General features: G+C 45.0%; 1 long non-coding RNA gene across 1 annotated transcript; it reads left to right on the forward strand.

The window, feature by feature from the left end:
- The first annotated feature begins 15,223 nt into the window (after positions 1 to 15,223).
- On the forward strand, positions 15,224 to 16,979 carry LOC144824678 (uncharacterized). The gene is made up of 4 exons (XR_013609054.1): positions 15,224 to 16,080; positions 16,182 to 16,324; positions 16,433 to 16,561; positions 16,926 to 16,979. It is a non-coding gene; the product is annotated as an uncharacterized LOC144824678 (long non-coding RNA).
- The last annotated feature ends 604 nt before the right edge of the window (positions 16,980 to 17,583 follow it).

The following is a 17,583-nucleotide window of genomic DNA, read 5'->3' on the forward strand; positions in this document are numbered from 1 at the left end:
GTTCATTAAAAAAACAAAGAAAGGGGGCAGAAAGCATGCATCAAGCCACAAGGCCTCATTCCTTGCTGCCTATGAAATACTCAGCAGTCAAACCTGTTTATTACTGGGGTTCGAACCCGCTGTCTACACGTCATATTTTTCCTTCTGGAAATATGGTCGAATCTCTTTATCTTCTCACTTTTCGTATCTTCAAATTTGACTTGTGAATGTGTCATGTCCTTATATATGCATTATGTATTGCACACCACTGGCTTCAGCCAGTGTATTTATTTCAAAAGCCAAATCTCTCAGGCTCACCCATACCATGTATGTATTTCTGTATAATAAATTCCATCCAGTGATATCACCACTTTTGCTTTGAAATGTAACTAGCTTTCAGATTCTTCCTATTCGAGACAAGGCACCTGTATCATAAGGGGTTCACAGATTACTGGTTTATAGGCATGGATCATAAACACATTTTCTGGTTCGTTGTCTCCCATTTAGTAGGCCAATCATCTATGAGTATCCATTTGCATCTACCTCCCCAAGGAAGACTATCTAGTAAGGGGAAAATGGCATGGACTTTTTGAGGAAAGAGAGACTTTCTTCAGTCTGCCTGGCCATTCTTCCATGTGGGCCTCCCTTCTTTATTGCTTATTGCAGACCGGGTCATCATGTCCTATCTATAAGCTCATGCCAGGCCAGGTCATCACGGTAATGTTGTGCCTGCTTTTATATGACTCAATACAAGCATGTTAGATAGGGATTTGTAATACAACACATAGCTGTCTCCAGTGGAGCAATGTCATAGAATAGGCTTCAACGGCTGCCAAGATCAAGAGTGATATAGCAAAGATTACATCCATTATATTTACTAAAAATAGCTCTAATGGGTAAAGATCACATAGTCCCCTAAAATATCGATATTGATAACAATACCTGGACTCTCCAAGTTCATTCTAACTTACTAAGGCTGGACAAATACAAATCATGAAACAAGATAATTTAAAAATACAAACAACAGTCCGTGGTAACATTCTTGCTGTCTTCCACTGTCATAACAAGCTTTACCGGCTGGAATTTGCGACATATTTTTCAATACAGTATCTGAATCTTCAGTGGGACTACTTAGGCTTTTAAAGCCAGTAAATATTTTTAATAGTGGTGTGTCTCAAAACATGATAAATAATTTTGGACTATTCCAGTTTTTTCCTCTTAAAGAATGTAAGTGACAACAGAACTCATCTATTCTCATATTTCACCAACGACCATGTCAATTTCCAGCTCCAAACCAGGGGCCCTTCCATCATGCTCCATCGTCACGAAAATTGTACCTGGTTTGTGTCTAAGTAAACCAATTTGATTTAAATTTGTGATATGATTTTTTAAAAATACTTTGTTTATATATTTCAAGCTTATTCTGTCTATGAATGTCTGGATGTTCTCTTAGTATTGCATTGCTAAATCCCTTCCACAACCTACCATACCTTTAACCCTCAATGTCTGAAAGCAGAAAATACCCCACACTGTAAGATTTTCATGTCATAATTCTAGACTTTGAAAATTCATCCAATCCAGATTCTGTAAATCTGGTTGTGGAATTTATAAATGGAAATGACTTTTATTTGTGGGCCTGGTCAAAATTGTAATTACACTGGAGTAATCGCAGTAAATTCAATAAGTCTGAATTACTCTTTCATGTAAATTTACAGATAATAACGTGTTTACACCTACTTGTGTTTAAGGTAGACTTGGGTGGAGTTTATGAAGTGACCAAAAAACGCTGCAGTGCTATGCAGAGTTCCACAAGCAGCCCAGTGTATTAGGTCATGCTGTTAGTGTTGTATTTTATTGCCAGGTGTTTGTCCCGCCCTGGAAAATCCGGGCAAACAGCACCATGCACGGTGCAAGAGGGCTCTGCTTCTTTCAGTAGATGTTGTACTCAAGCGGCTGCTTCCTCAACCCAAATGGAAAGTTTCTTAACAAGAGCAGTAGCGGCCATCTGCGACTGACCGTGTTGAGAAATCTTGCCGGGAGGTGGTCTGGAGTAAGATTTTCCTTTCTCGCACTCGCCAACTTAACGTTGGCAAGAGTGAGGGAGGAAAAAACTCTGCTCTGCTATGCGGAGCACAGAGTGGGAAAAACTCTGCAAACTTTGTGAGATGAATTTCATGCCCAGGCCTAAATTAAGGGTAATTTGGAGGAAAACAATCCTACTGCAAGAGCACATATAGCGATTGTGAGCTGCCGAATATGCTCACTATTTGTGTTCTGCTGCATTTAGCGATATTTCATAAGCAAAATGCATCCTCACAACCATTTTGAATGCGAGTTAACGTAATCATAAAGACCAATCCTATATGCCCACTGCGCCCAGGGTATAACTATAATGATTATCACAAATGTTCTGTAGGACTCTTTTTCGATAGTGGAGCCTACACAAAAGACATTGGAGGCTGATTAACGATCTGGACACTAACACCGTCCTCAAAAGCAAGTCCCATATAGAGAGCAACAAAATCAGCCGAATGAAAGGACCAAGATCACAACTAAGGTCACAAAAAAGAATTGTATACCTGACTCTAAGGAAGCTAAGATCAGCTCCTCAAGACACACACTTACGAGCCACGCTGAAAAGACAAAGGGCAGAGCTTAACCACACAAAATGGAAAATGAAAAAGGACGCAGAAAATGAGGCATGGGCAAAGCTACTATATGACATCAAAAGCAATAATAGCGCTCGCTTTTGGCAAACAGTGAACACTATCTTACGGCCACAGCACAAGGACCCAGGATCCCATATAGTAGAAGAAACATGGATCAACTACCTCAGCAGCCATTTCAATGATCGCCCCCGACCTATGGGAATACAAAGATGTAACACCACAAATCAAGCTCCCACAACGCCCTTGACAGCGCAACTCATTAAGAGAGTGCAAACCCAATCCTAAGCCATCTCGGAAACATCAGCTGAACAGGAGATAGCCCTAATCACAAAGCAAATCTGCAAGGGCAGAAAAGAAGGAGCCCCGGGCCCCAATGGCATCCCGCCGGCCCTTTTTAAGGAAAACAACACAAAATGGGCAACCATCCTGCAGTCACTATTTATGGAAATAAGACTCCTAAATAGAATTCCAGAGTCCTGGAGAGGGTCGACAATCGTTCCCATACATAAAAAAGGCGATCAAATGGATCCCAACAATTTTCCGCCTAGTTGCCCTCATCGACAACGAGGCAAAATATTTCGCAGGAACGATTTTAGAGGAGATTGTCTCATGGACGGACTCAAATCAAATCATACCATTGAACCAAACTGGCTTTCGCAAAAACACAGGAACAGCTACCAATATTCTGGCTATATCTTTGATTATTGATGCAGCGAAAACAAAAAAATTGCCACTGCACCTGTGTTATATCGACTTTAGTGCTGCATTCGACAACATCGAGAGAGGCAGGCTTTGGGGGAAACTAGCACAATGGGGTATACCGCAACCGATTTTAAATATGTTGGAGCTTCTCCACTCTGACACCTGGGTGCAGGTGAAGCTAGGAAGCGGCACCCATCTGTCATCCAAAGTCCGTACCACCAAAGGTCTCAAACAAGGGTGCGTGCTGGCCCCGACACTATTTAACCTATTCATGGCGGATCTATCAAGCCAATTAAACTCATGCAACTCCCACTCCCCGAGGTTGGGAGGAAAAACTCTAAGCAACCTACTATATGCGGACGATGTTGTACTCCTCAGCCACACTCATACTGGCTTACAGAAGCTATTGAATGAAATGCATAGCTACGCAATGCAAAACAACTTAAAAATAAACCTGAGCAAAACACGCACAATGTCAATCAACAACAGGAACAAACATCAGAAGTCCTGATTCCTGGGCGGCCGGAAAATAGAGCCATCAAGCGAATACAAATACCTGGGAGTCATCTTTGACAGTGAAGGTTCATTTGCCCAGCAGCTGCAGGATACAAAAAGAAGAGGAGCTCTAATAGCCGTCACACTGAAAAACTTAGCCAACCAACTCTCAGGGCCAACTTTGACACCTTACTTGAAAGTCATTCAGGCTAAGTTACTCCCCTCTATTTCCTACGGAAGCGAGGCACTACGAGGAAGAGATTCCAGGATCCTAGACACCACCCAGGCAAAAGCATATAGAACAATGTTTTCGCTCCCGCCCTACACCTCGCCCGCACAACTAAGGCTGGAGTTTGGCTTGCAAAAACAGGATCTCGCCAGACAGGGAGCTTACATCATCTGTTGCCACAAACTCCGCGCTGCCAGAATTGACACACTAAATTCACTGCTGTGGCTAGATATACAAAGCAGGGACGTATCTCAGGCACGCTCCTACCTGAAGGCGGCATTGGGCCCGTCAAAGCATCTGCAATCTGGGATATGCAACTCGGGCACAACCCGTTCAAAAAACTGGTCTGGAAAAGCGTAAGCCATCTCTCCCTACTAGAGGACAAGGCGGCCTTCGCTAAAAGAAATCATGCTTGGATGACATTAAATACGTACAAAACACTGTCACCACAAGCATACTTCAGCCAGGGCTACTCAAAAACCATCAAACTGAAGTTCTTGAAACACAGACTGGGGGTGCTGCCCAGTAGAGATCACATTCCACCATGGCTCAGAAGCAACAACCACGAAACCTGCCCACTTTGCAACCGAGAAAAAGGAGATATACTCCACATGACCTGCCTCTGTGAAGAGCTTCGACAAGCCCGCCAACAGCTCTTAAAGGATCAGTTTAAGCAGATAGGGACTACCACACGAAGGCAAGCGGTGCTCGCCTGCTTGAATCCAGCAAATACCAAACTGAACTGCAGATACGTTAAGTTCCTGGCTATAATAGAGCAAAGACTGCCAAAAAATACAAAAATCGATGATCATTAACACAACCAACAAGCAAACAGTAACTAGGTTGTAAAGGGTGCATGCTGCCCTGGCTCCGGGAAAAGACTGCCAGATATTCATTTTGGGCCCTCCACTGCACGTTTTAAAGACATGCTGATTTAAATGATCAAACTTTTTATTATATTTTTAAAATTTTTAATGCAAAATGTTTGTACTGGTTTTAATTAACTATGCAATAAAACTTACTTACATAAGCAAAATGCATCCTCACAACCATTTTGAATGCGAGTTAACGTAATCATAAAGACCAATCCTATATGCCCACTGCGACCAGGGTGTAACTATAATGATTATCACAAATGTTCTGTAGGACTCTTTTTTCGATAGTGGAGCCTACACAAAAGACATTGGAGGCTCCTTGACTGAAACAATCTAGTCAACAGTAGTAATTAGTACAATATGTAGGTCTCCATTGTATGAATGCAATTGTTTCAATATATATTTTTTTACATCACGAAGGCAAAAAACATACATAAATTGTGTAACATCACAATGTGCAGAAGACTCCGTGAAGGTGAGGTACACATGTGATTATATACAGCTAAAAAGCAACATTGAAGAACTGATCCTAGGTGTTCTTTATATACAGGTATAGTGCTATTTCCAATCACATGAATTTATGACCAGGGGACCTAATTTCGAAGTTTTGAACCTTGGGCTTTTTGAAGAGTTTCATCAGGACCAAATGTCTTGGGAGCATGTAGCTTACGGAAGACAACAAGAGGCCCATGTGATGTACCCTTAAGTGATAGTTCAATGCACTCTCCTGTGAAATGCCTTTAGAGAGGACCCATTGAGTAAATCCAGAAGTCCTATGTTCGAATCAACAGAGAAACGTACAGCAGAATCAATCACTAATTGACACATATGAGGTCAGGATTAAACAACTACTGTGGTGTGTATAGGCCACACTGCATTGAACCCTATCATAGCACTGTGTTTCATGCTGCAATCAATGCTTGAATAGTGTATAAAACCTAGCTGTGTGTCTATCCACAAAGGGTTACATCCAACCTATAAATTGTAGTAATAGGATCGGACCTTTACCTAATGGCCACGCCCCTCACTTTACTAATTTGTTATCTCAACCTACTTGCAGATCATGAATCAGAGCTGAACAAATATAAATGTGTCCTTGAGTCTAAGCAGAATTAATCTCAAAGTGTGGTCATAGGTGTGCTGCCAATTCCCCAGGCCATGCACTCAATCAGTCATTGGTGTCCACATGCCCCAAGGAGTGAACCGGGGAACAGGCCGTGTTCGTATAACATAACAATCCCTTGTTATGCAGAAAGGAACCTTATCTACAGAATCACTATTGCATCCCTACCAAACAAAGATTAATTATAGCTGGGTTTGTAATCAGTAATGAAACAAACTGATAAATAGGATGCCTCCTGCTAGTATATCAATTGTTGGTCTCCAGCCATCAAAACTTACTCTTCACAATACTGAGACGTGTCTCCATTCACTGCTACATTTGCCAACCAATGGACAAGGGGTAAACTCACCTACTGATAAAACCACTGTCTATGGAAGACAATACCGCCACCGCAGGACTGGGCACGATGTTGGGAGGAGAATCAATATACCTATAGTGTATCAAATTCATGGAGTTGATACACATGGGAACCACCTCGTGATTGGAAAGTTCATCTGTAATGCATCCCAATATATGCTCTTCCTATTGATTATGGTGTTCTTATCAAGCACAACCCTTTTAAAGTTCCTATTTAATGCAACATATAGATCTATGATTTGTCTGGTAAACAATTCAAATGAGAAAATACATATTTTTGTGACTGGCTGCCCCATAGAATAAATCAGTCATATCTACATAAGTATGCAATATATACTGCACACACAAAATCTTCAACCACAATGAATTGTGTCTTACTGCTGTATTGTTGCTTATTTTAAATGTGAGGGGCATTTTGAGATAAGAAAATAGCACTAAGGAAGGTGGGGAAAGTCCAACCACAAGAGCACATTTAGTGCACACGAGTGGTTGCTCGCACTTGCTCTTCCTTTGTTGTTGCATCTAGGACTCTCGCAAAATGCATTATCACATGCATTTTTGATTGAAGGGGGCATTTTTGCATTAAGAAACAGAGCTAAACGCAGAATTGCTCTTCTCATATAATTATGCATAGTCTCACAGAATGTTTGGTGAATTTAGAGTGATTACGCTACACTGAATTACGTAAGTTATGGCCAGCTCTACTTTTTTGTATCCTTAAGTCTAAAAAAAGTGCTTCAAAACCTGATTGCAACTTGGTCTTTATATTGATTGTTATTCAAATAACTTCAAAAAGCTGAGGGCCTTGGTTAGACTTTGGTGGACAGAATACTCTGTCACAAATATGGCAGTTGTTCCATTGGCAGTATTGCAAATTAATTAGTGTAATGCTTGAGTACTGACCTAATAATGCGAGTGATCCTGTGGGAGCGAGGTGGATCCAAAGAAGAGTGTTCCCAATAGCTCCCAAATTCTGCCCTGGTCTGAATGCACTCCAAACTAAATCGGTCCCCAAGGGAAGGGGGGTGTGATTTTTTAGAGGATGAGAGGCATTCTCCTGTCTGCCTGGCTATTCTGCCACATGGGCATCCCTTCTATGTGCTCTATGTGATGTCTTCAGAAGCAATTAAAAGTGTTTGGGTAACTATGAGTAAAAAGGCAGGAAGATGCATTAGAACCTCTAAAAAAGAGATATTGTTCAAACTTTGACCACTTTTCTGGTACACTGTTCTTCACATCCCGTTCCTATCTAAGTGTGGTAGGGAGGTTTTGGTCCTTAACTACAGAGAAGTGTTTTACCAAAGTGCATGTCTAAAAGTGAAAAAGGCTATGTTGACTCTTAAATTTTTGAAACCCTCTTTTTTTAACTTTTCGCTTGAAACACACGCCTCCACTGATTGGTGCAGAGACAGAATATTGACACCAAAATATCAAATTGCATGAATATTGAGTCAAGAATATCGATGGTGTAAAAAATAAAGGTATGTTTTTCGTTGTTAAAAATATCAATTGTTGTGTAATGTGGAAATATTGATTTTGTTAATCTATGGCAAATATTTAGGGCCCAATTACGATCTCGCTAGGAAAGCCACCTGTATGACTCTGATCCGGAGGGCTTTCCAAGTGAATCGCACTGTGCGAGTCCGACCGAACGTGTACGATGCAGCCATATGCTGACGGACTCGGTTTGCTCTGACTCCCATTGAACTCTTTGGGAGTCTGTGTACGGACACATAGAGAGGCTACCATAGAAAAAGGGGTGGGTAGGGGAAGGCATACACCCTGTGGCAGGCACCTCATGTTGCCTGCCACACTGTGCATGCTTGGATCGCGGGACCCATGCGCACCCCCTACAACTGATTCAAAGAGCTCCAAGGGGGCTTAAGGGGGCCCTGCTACGCCCCCCGAAGTCATATTCCGACAGTTGTTTCATTTTGCTGAGACCGAGGCGGTACAGCTGTCTGAATTGTGCATCGTACTCGCTCTTTCAGAAGCTGGCACGAATGCGCCTCATGAATCGGCTGCAAACGAGTCGGACTGACAGAATCGGGTTCGGAAACTATTCGGTCGGCGCAGACGAGACCTTCACATCATACTTCGTTGTCTGGAACGGGGGACGATTCGGTTGGAATCATGGGCTCCAAATCGGATTTGCTCAGAACCCGTCTGGAAGCCTTCCAACCCAGATCGTAATCTGGCCCATACTTGTTAATAATATTAATTTGTTTTTTTGTTATTGTTTATGTTGTTTCTTTTTAGTTAATTTGGTATTAGTTATTTTATATTTTTTAAATGTTTGTTTTTAATTTTTTTAATACATTTTTAGGAGCAGGATGTTGGGATGATAGGGGCTAAGGGTGGAGAAAAATTTAAGAAAAATTGTGTAACATTTAAATACTTCTCAAATGTTTGTAAAATTTTAGGAGTGTGATGTTAGGTTTTTAGGGGATAAGGCTGGGGAGTAATTTAAATGTATATATATATATATATATATCAATGCTCGAAGGTGTCCACCTTTGAGTAGCACGCGAACAGCAGCTTGGTTTATGTATAGGTGAGGACGGGGATCCACTCGTAGACGCCGCTCCGTACGGGATCTGCCCGACGCGTTTCGAAGCTCCATATGCTTCTCTTCAGGGGCTTTAACGGAAGCGGTGTGCGCAACCGCCGACCCACTTCCCCATTTTATATATAACACACCCACCGATGGGAGGCTCAAATGAGACTGTGCATTCTGGGAAGTGTGGTGCTTGATTGTGTGCTTCCCGGACCACACTTCCCAGAATGCACAGTCTCATTTGAGCCTCCCATCGGTGGGTGTGTTATATATAAAATGGGGAAGTGGGTCGGCGGTTGCGCACACCGCTTCCATTAAAGCCCCTGAAGAGAAGCATATGGAGCTTCGAAACGCGTCGGGCAGATCCCGTACGGAGCGGCGTCTACGAGTGGATCCCCGTCCTCACCTATACATAAACCAAGCTGCTGTTCGCGTGCTACTCAAAGGTGGACACCTTCGAGCATTGATTTATACGCGGCCGTCCAGCCGCGGAGTATGCATCACCCCGGTACCCTGGGGGTCACGATAGTGAAGCAGCAGTCGTACTTGGAATCGAGGACGGGCCCACTTGTGGAGTCCATACAGGACTTGATTGTGTGCTTCCCAGACCACACTTCCCAGAATGCACAGTCTCATTTGAGCCTCCCATCGGTGGGTGTGTTATATATAAAATGGGGAAGTGGGTCGGCGGTTGCGCACACCGCTTCCGTTAAAGCCCCTGAAGAGAAGCATATGGAGCTTCGAAACGCGTCGGGCAGATCCCTTACGGAGCGGTGTCTACGAGTGGATCCCCGTCCTCACCTATACATAAACCAAGCTGCTGTTCACGTGCTACTCAAAGGTGGACAACTTCGAGCATTGATTTATACGCGGCCGTCCAGCCGCGGAGTATGCACCACCCCGGTACCCTGGGGGTCACGATAGTGAAGCAGCAGTCGTACTTGGAATCGAGGACGGGCCCACTTGTGGAGTCCATACAGGACTTGATTGTGTGCTTCCCGGACCACACTTCCCAGAATGCACAGTCTCATTTGAGCCTCCCATCGGTGGGTGTGTTATATATAAAATGGGGAAGTGGGTCGGCGGTTGCGCACACCGCTTCCGTTAAAGCCCCTGAAGAGAAGCATATGGAGCTTCAAAACGCGTCGGGCAGATCCCGTACGGAGCGGCGTCTACGAGTGGATCCCCGTCCTCACCTATACATAAACCAAGCTGCTGTTCGCGTGCTACTCAAAGGTGGACACCTTCGAGCATTGATTTATACGCGGCCGTCCAGCCGCGGAGTATGCACCACCCTGGTACCCTGGGGGTCACGATAGTGAAGCAGCAGTCGTACTTGAAATCGAGGACGGTCCCACTTGTGGAGACCATACAGTACTTGATTGTGTGCTTCCCGGACCACACTTCCCAGAATGCACAGTCTCATTTGAGCCTCCCATCGGTGGGTGTGTTATATATAAAATGGGGAAGTGGGTCGGCGGTTGCGCACACCGCTTCAGTTAAAGCCCCTGAAGAGAAGCATATGGAGCTTCGAAACGTGTCGGGCAGATCCCGTACGGAGCGGCGTCTACGAGTGGATCCCCGTCCTCACCTATCCATAAACCAAGCTGCTGTTCGCGTGCTACTCAAAGGTGGACACCTTCGAGCATTGATTTATACACGGCCGTCCAGCCGCGGAGTATGCACCACCCCGGTACCCTGGGGGTCACGATAGTGAAGCAGCAGTCGTACTTGGAATCGAGGACAGGCCCACTTGTGGAGTCCATACAGGACTTGATTGTGTGCTTCCCGGACCACACTTCCCAGAATGCACAGTCTCATTTGAGCCTCCCATCGGTGGGTGTGTTATATATAAAATGGGGAAGTAGGTCGGCGGTTGCGCACACCGCTTCCGTTAAAGCCCCTGAAGAGAAGCATATGGAGCTTCGAAACGCGTCGGGCAGATCCCGTACGGAGCGGCGTCTACGAGTGGATCCCCGTCCTCACCTATACATAAACCAAGCTGCTGTTCGCGTGCTATTCAAAGGTGGACACCTTCGAGCATTGATTTATACGCGGCCATCCAGCCGCGGAGTATGCACCACCCCGGTACCCTGGGGGTCACGATAGTGAAGCAGCAGTCGTACTTGGAATCGAGGACGGGCCCACTTGTGGAGTCCATACAGGACTTGATTGTGTGCTTCCCGGACCACACTTCCCAGAATGCACAGTCTCATTTGAGCCTACCATCGGTGGGTGTGTTATATATAAAATGGGGAAGTGGGTCGGCGGTTGCGCACACCGCTTCCGTTAAAGCCCCTGAAGAGAAGCATATGGAGCTTCGAAACGCGTCGGGCAGATCCCGTACGGAGCGGCGTCTACGAGTGGATCCCCGTCCTCACCTATACATAAACCAAGCTGCTGTTCGCGTGCTACTCAAAGGTGGACACCTTCGAGCATTGATTTATACGCGGCCGTCCAGCCGCGGAGTATGCACCACCCCGGTACCCTGGGGGTCACGATAGTGAAGCAGCAGTCGTACTTGGAATCGAGGACGGGCCCACTTGAGGAGTCCATACAGGACTTGATTGTGTGCTTCCCGGACCACACTTCCCAGAATGCACAGTCTCATTTGAGCCTCCCATCGGTGGGTGTGTTATATATAAAATGGGGAAGTTTTATTTATTTATTTATTTATTTGTGGGTTTATATAGCGCTAGAATCAACTCCCGGAGGAGTATCTCCGCGCTTCGACCGCTGGGGAACCCGTCCTGGCTCACCCTGAGAGATGGTCCCTAATGGGTATCTCTAGGGTGCGACCAAGCATCCCCGGCGGTCTGGGGGGCCGTTGTGAAGATGAGGCAAGCTAATGCCCAGAGTTGCCGAGTGTGGTCCCTGACTGGAGTAGGCACCGAGGCGAGAATTATCGAGCCCGCTGACCCTGGTCCACGACCCTGCCGCGTCGGGAATCGAACCCTGGTCCCGGGCCGTCCTCTGCTTACGGGTCTGCCGCCTCTAACCAGTGAGCCACACCACTCCACAAGAAGTGGGTCGGCGGTTGCGCACACCGCTTCCGTTAAAGCCCCTGAAGAGAAGCATATGGAGCTTCAAAACGCGTCGGGCAGATCCCGTACGGAGCGGCGTCTGCGAGTGGATCCCCATCCTCACCTATACATAAACCAAGCTGCTGTTCGCGTGCTACTCAAAGGTGGACACCTTCGAGCATTGATTTATACGCGGCCGTCCAGCCGCGGAGTATGCACCACCCTGGTACCCTGGGGGTCACGATAGTGAAGCAGCAGTCGTACTTGAAATCGAGGACGGTCCCACTTGTGGAGACCATACAGTACTTGATTGTGTGCTTCCCGGACCACACTTCCCAGAATGCACAGTCTCATTTGAGCCTCCCATCGGTGGGTGTGTTATATATAAAATGGGGAAGTGGGTTGGCGGTTGCGCACACCGCTTCAGTTAAAGCCCCTGAAGAGAAGCATATGGAGCTTCGAAACGTGTCGGGCAGATCCCGTACGGAGCGGCGTCTACGAGTGGATCCCCGTCCTCACCTATACATAAACCAAGCTGCTGTTCGCGTGCTACTCAAAGGTGGACACCTTCGAGCATTGATTTATACACGGCCGTCCAGCCGCGGAGTATGCACCACCCCGGTACCCTGGGGGTCACGATAGTGAAGCAGCAGTCGTACTTGGAATCGAGGACAGGCCCACTTGTGGAGTCCATACAGGACTTGATTGTGTGCTTCCCGGACCACACTTCCCAGAATGCACAGTCTCATTTGAGCCTCCCATCGGTGGGTGTGTTATATATAAAATGGGGAAGTAGGTCGGCGGTTGCGCACACCGCTTCCGTTAAAGCCCCTGAAGAGAAGCATATGGAGCTTCGAAACGCGTCGGGCAGATCCCGTACGGAGCGGCGTCTACGAGTGGATCCCCGTCCTCACCTATACATAAACCAAGCTGCTGTTCGCGTGCTATTCAAAGGTGGACACCTTCGAGCATTGATTTATACGCAGCCATCCAGCCGCGGAGTATGCACCACCCCGGTACCCTGGGGGTCACGATAGTGAAGCAGCAGTCGTACTTGGAATCGAGGACGGGCCCACTTGTGGAGTCCATACAGGACTTGATTGTGTGCTTCCCGGACCACACTTCCCAGAATGCACAGTCTCATTTGAGCCTCCCATCGGTGGGTGTGTTATATATAAAATGGGGAAGTGGGTCGGCGGTTGCGCACACCGCTTCCGTTAAAGCCCCTGAAGAGAAGCATATGGAGCTTCGAAACGCGTCGGGCAGATCCCGTACGGAGCGGCGTCTACGAGTGGATCCCCGTCCTCACCTATACATAAACCAAGCTGCTGTTCGCGTGCTACTCAAAGGTGGACACCTTCGAGCATTGATTTATACGCGGCCGTCCAGCCGCGGAGTATGCACCACCCCGGTACCCTGGGGGTCACGATAGTGAAGCAGCAGTCGTACTTGGAATCGAGGACGGGCCCACTTGTGGAGTCCATACAGGACTTGATTGTGTGCTTCCCGGACCACACTTCCCAGAATGCACAGTCTCATTTGAGCCTCCCATCGGTGGGTGTGTTATATATAAAATGGGGAAGTGGGTCGGCGGTTGCGCACACCGCTTCCGTTAAAGCCCCTGAAGAGAAGCATATGGAGCTTCCAAACGCGTCGGGCAGATCCCGTACGGATCGGCGTCTACGAGTGGATCCCCGTCCTCACCTATACATAACCAAGCTGCTGTTCTCGTGCTACTCAAAGGTGGACACCTTCGAGCATTGATTTATACGCAGCCATCCAGCCGCGGAGTATGCACCACCCCGGTACCCTGGGGGTCACGATAGTGAAGCAGCAGTCGTACTTGGAATCGAGGACGGGCCCACTTGTGGAGTCCATACAGGACTTGATTGTGTGCTTCCCGGACCACACTTCCCAGAATGCACAGTCTCATTTGAGCCTCCCATCGGTGGGTGTGTTATATATAAAATGGGGAAGTGGGTCGGCGGTTGCGCACACCGCTTCCGTTAAAGCCCCTGAAGAGAAGCATATGGAGCTTCGAAACGCGTCAGGCAGATCCCGTACGGAGCGGCGTCTACGAGTGGATCCCCGTCCTCACCTATACATAAACAAAATAAATATTAAAAGCTTTATAAACTGCAGGACCAAAAATGCAATTTATCTGATCCAATGTCCCTGTCAGAAGTCCTACGTGGGAGAGACATCAAGGGAAATCAGGCTCCGTTTAAATGAACATCGTTCTGCCCTCAGAACAAACAAAACAGGAGCACCTCTCACTGAGCATTGGAAGGCAGCCGGCCATGGTCTTGAGGACCTAAAATGGTGTGGACTAGAGAGGATAACAGTCAGTAAAAGAGGAGGCAACTATAATGACAAAAGGAAGAAAAGAGAACAATTCTACATGTCTACCCTCAACAGTGTGAGAACGGGTCTTAATTCAAGAGAGGACTGGGAGAAAATTATCAAGTAAACCGACCAGCCTTCGAAGGAAAAAATTAGAATCTGAACTTGTGAGTCCCCGGAGACTTAGAATACAAAAAATCGTTTATCCCCGGTATGTCTTAAATAACTTAAGGCAATCTACAAAATGAACATAGAATAAATTTTCACAATGGGTATGGTAATTTGAATTTACCCCAGCAAGATATAACCTGTGTGGCATTGATGTAGGGCAACTCATTTAGATAAAACGCTGAGATACAAAAAAGGAGGGGTTTTATAATTATTGAATATAATAGAACAACTGATAGAATATAGTAAGTACCTTTTTTCACAATATTAGGCTCATGAGGAAAAATACGAGCTTTTACTACTTTAGGAATACATTGGTAGTCCTAACCAATGGGAATCGACATGGTAAATATATCGATTCACTCGCAGTCGTGCATTGAAGAACACGAGCGAAAATCACCATAGAAACGCATAAAGTTCCCTCATCCAATCACAGGAATAGCGGGAACCAATTCGCGGTAGAAAGTGCAACTCGTAACCTTGCATAGAAGGCGGGGAGGAAAATCGCTATGGAAACGCATTTTGCTGTTTCCATCAATGAGCGTGCATAGAAGGCGGAGAGGGAAATCACCTTGGAAACGCATTCTGCTGCTTCCCCCAATGAGCTCGTACGACGTGATTGACATGGGCCAATACGCGGATGAGAGGAATGACGTATGCCCACCCTAGTAACAGTCTCTAGGAGAATCAACATGGCAGCCAATCGGGTTAGGTAAAACAAATGCACAATCAGAGCGCGGCAGATATTTAAACGGGGAAACAAAGCGGCAATTCATTTTACTTTCTGGAAATCGACCAGAGGCGACGGGCTGCCAGGAACCAGGAGCAGGGAGGCCGACTACATCAAAATAGGTAAGAATGAGAGAGAAAAGATTAGCCTAACTCAGGGACATATAGAATTAGGAATAAGGGTACTTATAATGGGTAGAGGAACGAATAGGAAATAGAAATAACAGTAAAATGTGCCTATGGGTATAAATGTACACATGAAGACAAGTAAAGTACTACTAATGATACATAGACCAAGTCGGCAACAAATAGGATAAATAAGAAACAAATAGAGGATATCAAGAAAGATTCCCTACCAACAATATTTGTATTATACATCCACAGAAATCTCTATATATTCACGTGACTATACCCAGTAATGCAACACGTTGGCCGGTGATCTTCAATGGTAACCAAGATGATCAAGTCAAAAGACGGCGCATGAACCCCTAAACACTGGGTAAGGGACCTCCTGTGTGGCAATATGACCATAGTGAATAGGAGTGATGTAAAGAGTGTATAATTGAGTGATTAATTAAATCTTTCAGATTAAAACCATCCCAGTAATACGGTGGCTCCTCCTGGCAGCAACCCCCAGGAAGAACATAGCAGACCAAAAGGTATAAGGTCAATGACGTGAATGTCTATTATTATTAAATGTAGGATGGGCCCTGGGAATATATATATTAAGGAGAATATCTATTTCTGTAGGTCCACATAAACTTCTTGAAGTCCGCCTAGAAATACAGATGGCTATGGAATGAATATTGGCCCAATATCCAAATAAAAGAGGTATGGAATTAGGTGATTGTTTTCCCTGAGATGTTATAAACTAGGTACAAAAATTAATAATTTAAAAAGATGGTGATGTAAACAGAACTATCTTTTTTTAGATCTAGCACATTTGCTAATTGTACACGGCAGATCGTGACTCTTGTCTCTCATCGAGAAACCCATTGATTAAGACTTCCTGAAGCCTGCCTATAAATACAGAGGGCTATGGAATAAATATTGGCTTAATACCCAAAGGAAAGAGGTATGAAGTTACTTGAATGTCTTTCTGGGATTGATTTAAAACCAGAAATAAAAATGCAAATTAAGAACACCAAAAGATGGTTACCTAAAAATAAATATCTTATTTCAGATTAATCACAGTTGCTAATTGAACACGGCAGATCGTGAAAAATCTTTCATTCATCGAGAAAACCCTTGGAAACCACTTGGGGCCAAGCACTACCCTCCAGTAGAGCCACTCTTACTCCTCTGGAAAAAGGTATGCCCACATTAGATAAGGCATAAAATGCAAATGGTTGCGGAGTAACAGCATTGGAATAGAGAATTCCAAGGGAAAGGCAAACATAGTTAAATTGTGTAGTTTCGTAGCATGCATAAAAATTGAGTATTGACGGGGGCTGAGTATAATATACGATGTAAGTAACAATTCCTTGATGTAAAAAATGAAGTGTTGTTCGATTTGGCTAAATCATATAAAAACGATTAGGGTTGTTTTTTTAAAAAAAGATATGTGCCAATCAGATATGTGAAATGTGAGAACAATGGGATAACTGAGACAGTGTTGTCAAATGATACATTAAGATATCAAATGGATGGTAACTCTATGTTTCTTAACTGTTTAGAATCTGTCCTGAAGAAGGTGTTCTATAAGAAAAACCGAAACGCCGCGTCGACCCTTGTGATTTTTTTCATTTTTAAAAAAATTTTTTGTGTATAAATTTTTATGAAGCATATTTGTCCTATTGAACATGTTTTTTAATTGTTTTTTATAAATACTTATATGAATGATTATTGATTGTGTAATTTTGTTTATGTGAATAAATTTGAAACAAGAGTTTTTTACCAAATAAGTTTTGTGATATGTCTCAGATATTGTCATAGCTTCTAATATTTGCTTTTGTGGAATTATTGTCCCCGATGTTCTGTTGTATCTTTGCCTTTCCCGCCCATTCATCTGGCATGCTGTCTATAGTTAGACTTTTTCAGTACCTTTACTGAACGCTGGATACATCCTCTGAAGTCCATTTCTTTAATTGGGACTTTTCCTTTTGACACAGTCTCATTTGAGCCTCCCATCGGTGGGTGTGTTATATATAAAATGGGGAAGTGGGTCGGCGGTTGCGCACACCGCTTCAGTTAAAGCCCCTGAAGAGAAGCATATCGAGCTTCGAAACGTGTCGGGCAGATCCCGTACGGAGCGGCGTCTACGAGTGGATCCCCGTCCTCACCTATACATAAACCAAGCTGCTGTTCGCGTGCTACTCAAAGGTGGACACCTTC

This window comes from Lissotriton helveticus, chromosome 3_1, assembly GCF_964261635.1.
Source record: "Lissotriton helveticus chromosome 3_1, aLisHel1.1, whole genome shotgun sequence".
NCBI classification, from domain to species: Eukaryota; Metazoa; Chordata; class Amphibia; order Caudata; family Salamandridae; genus Lissotriton; species Lissotriton helveticus.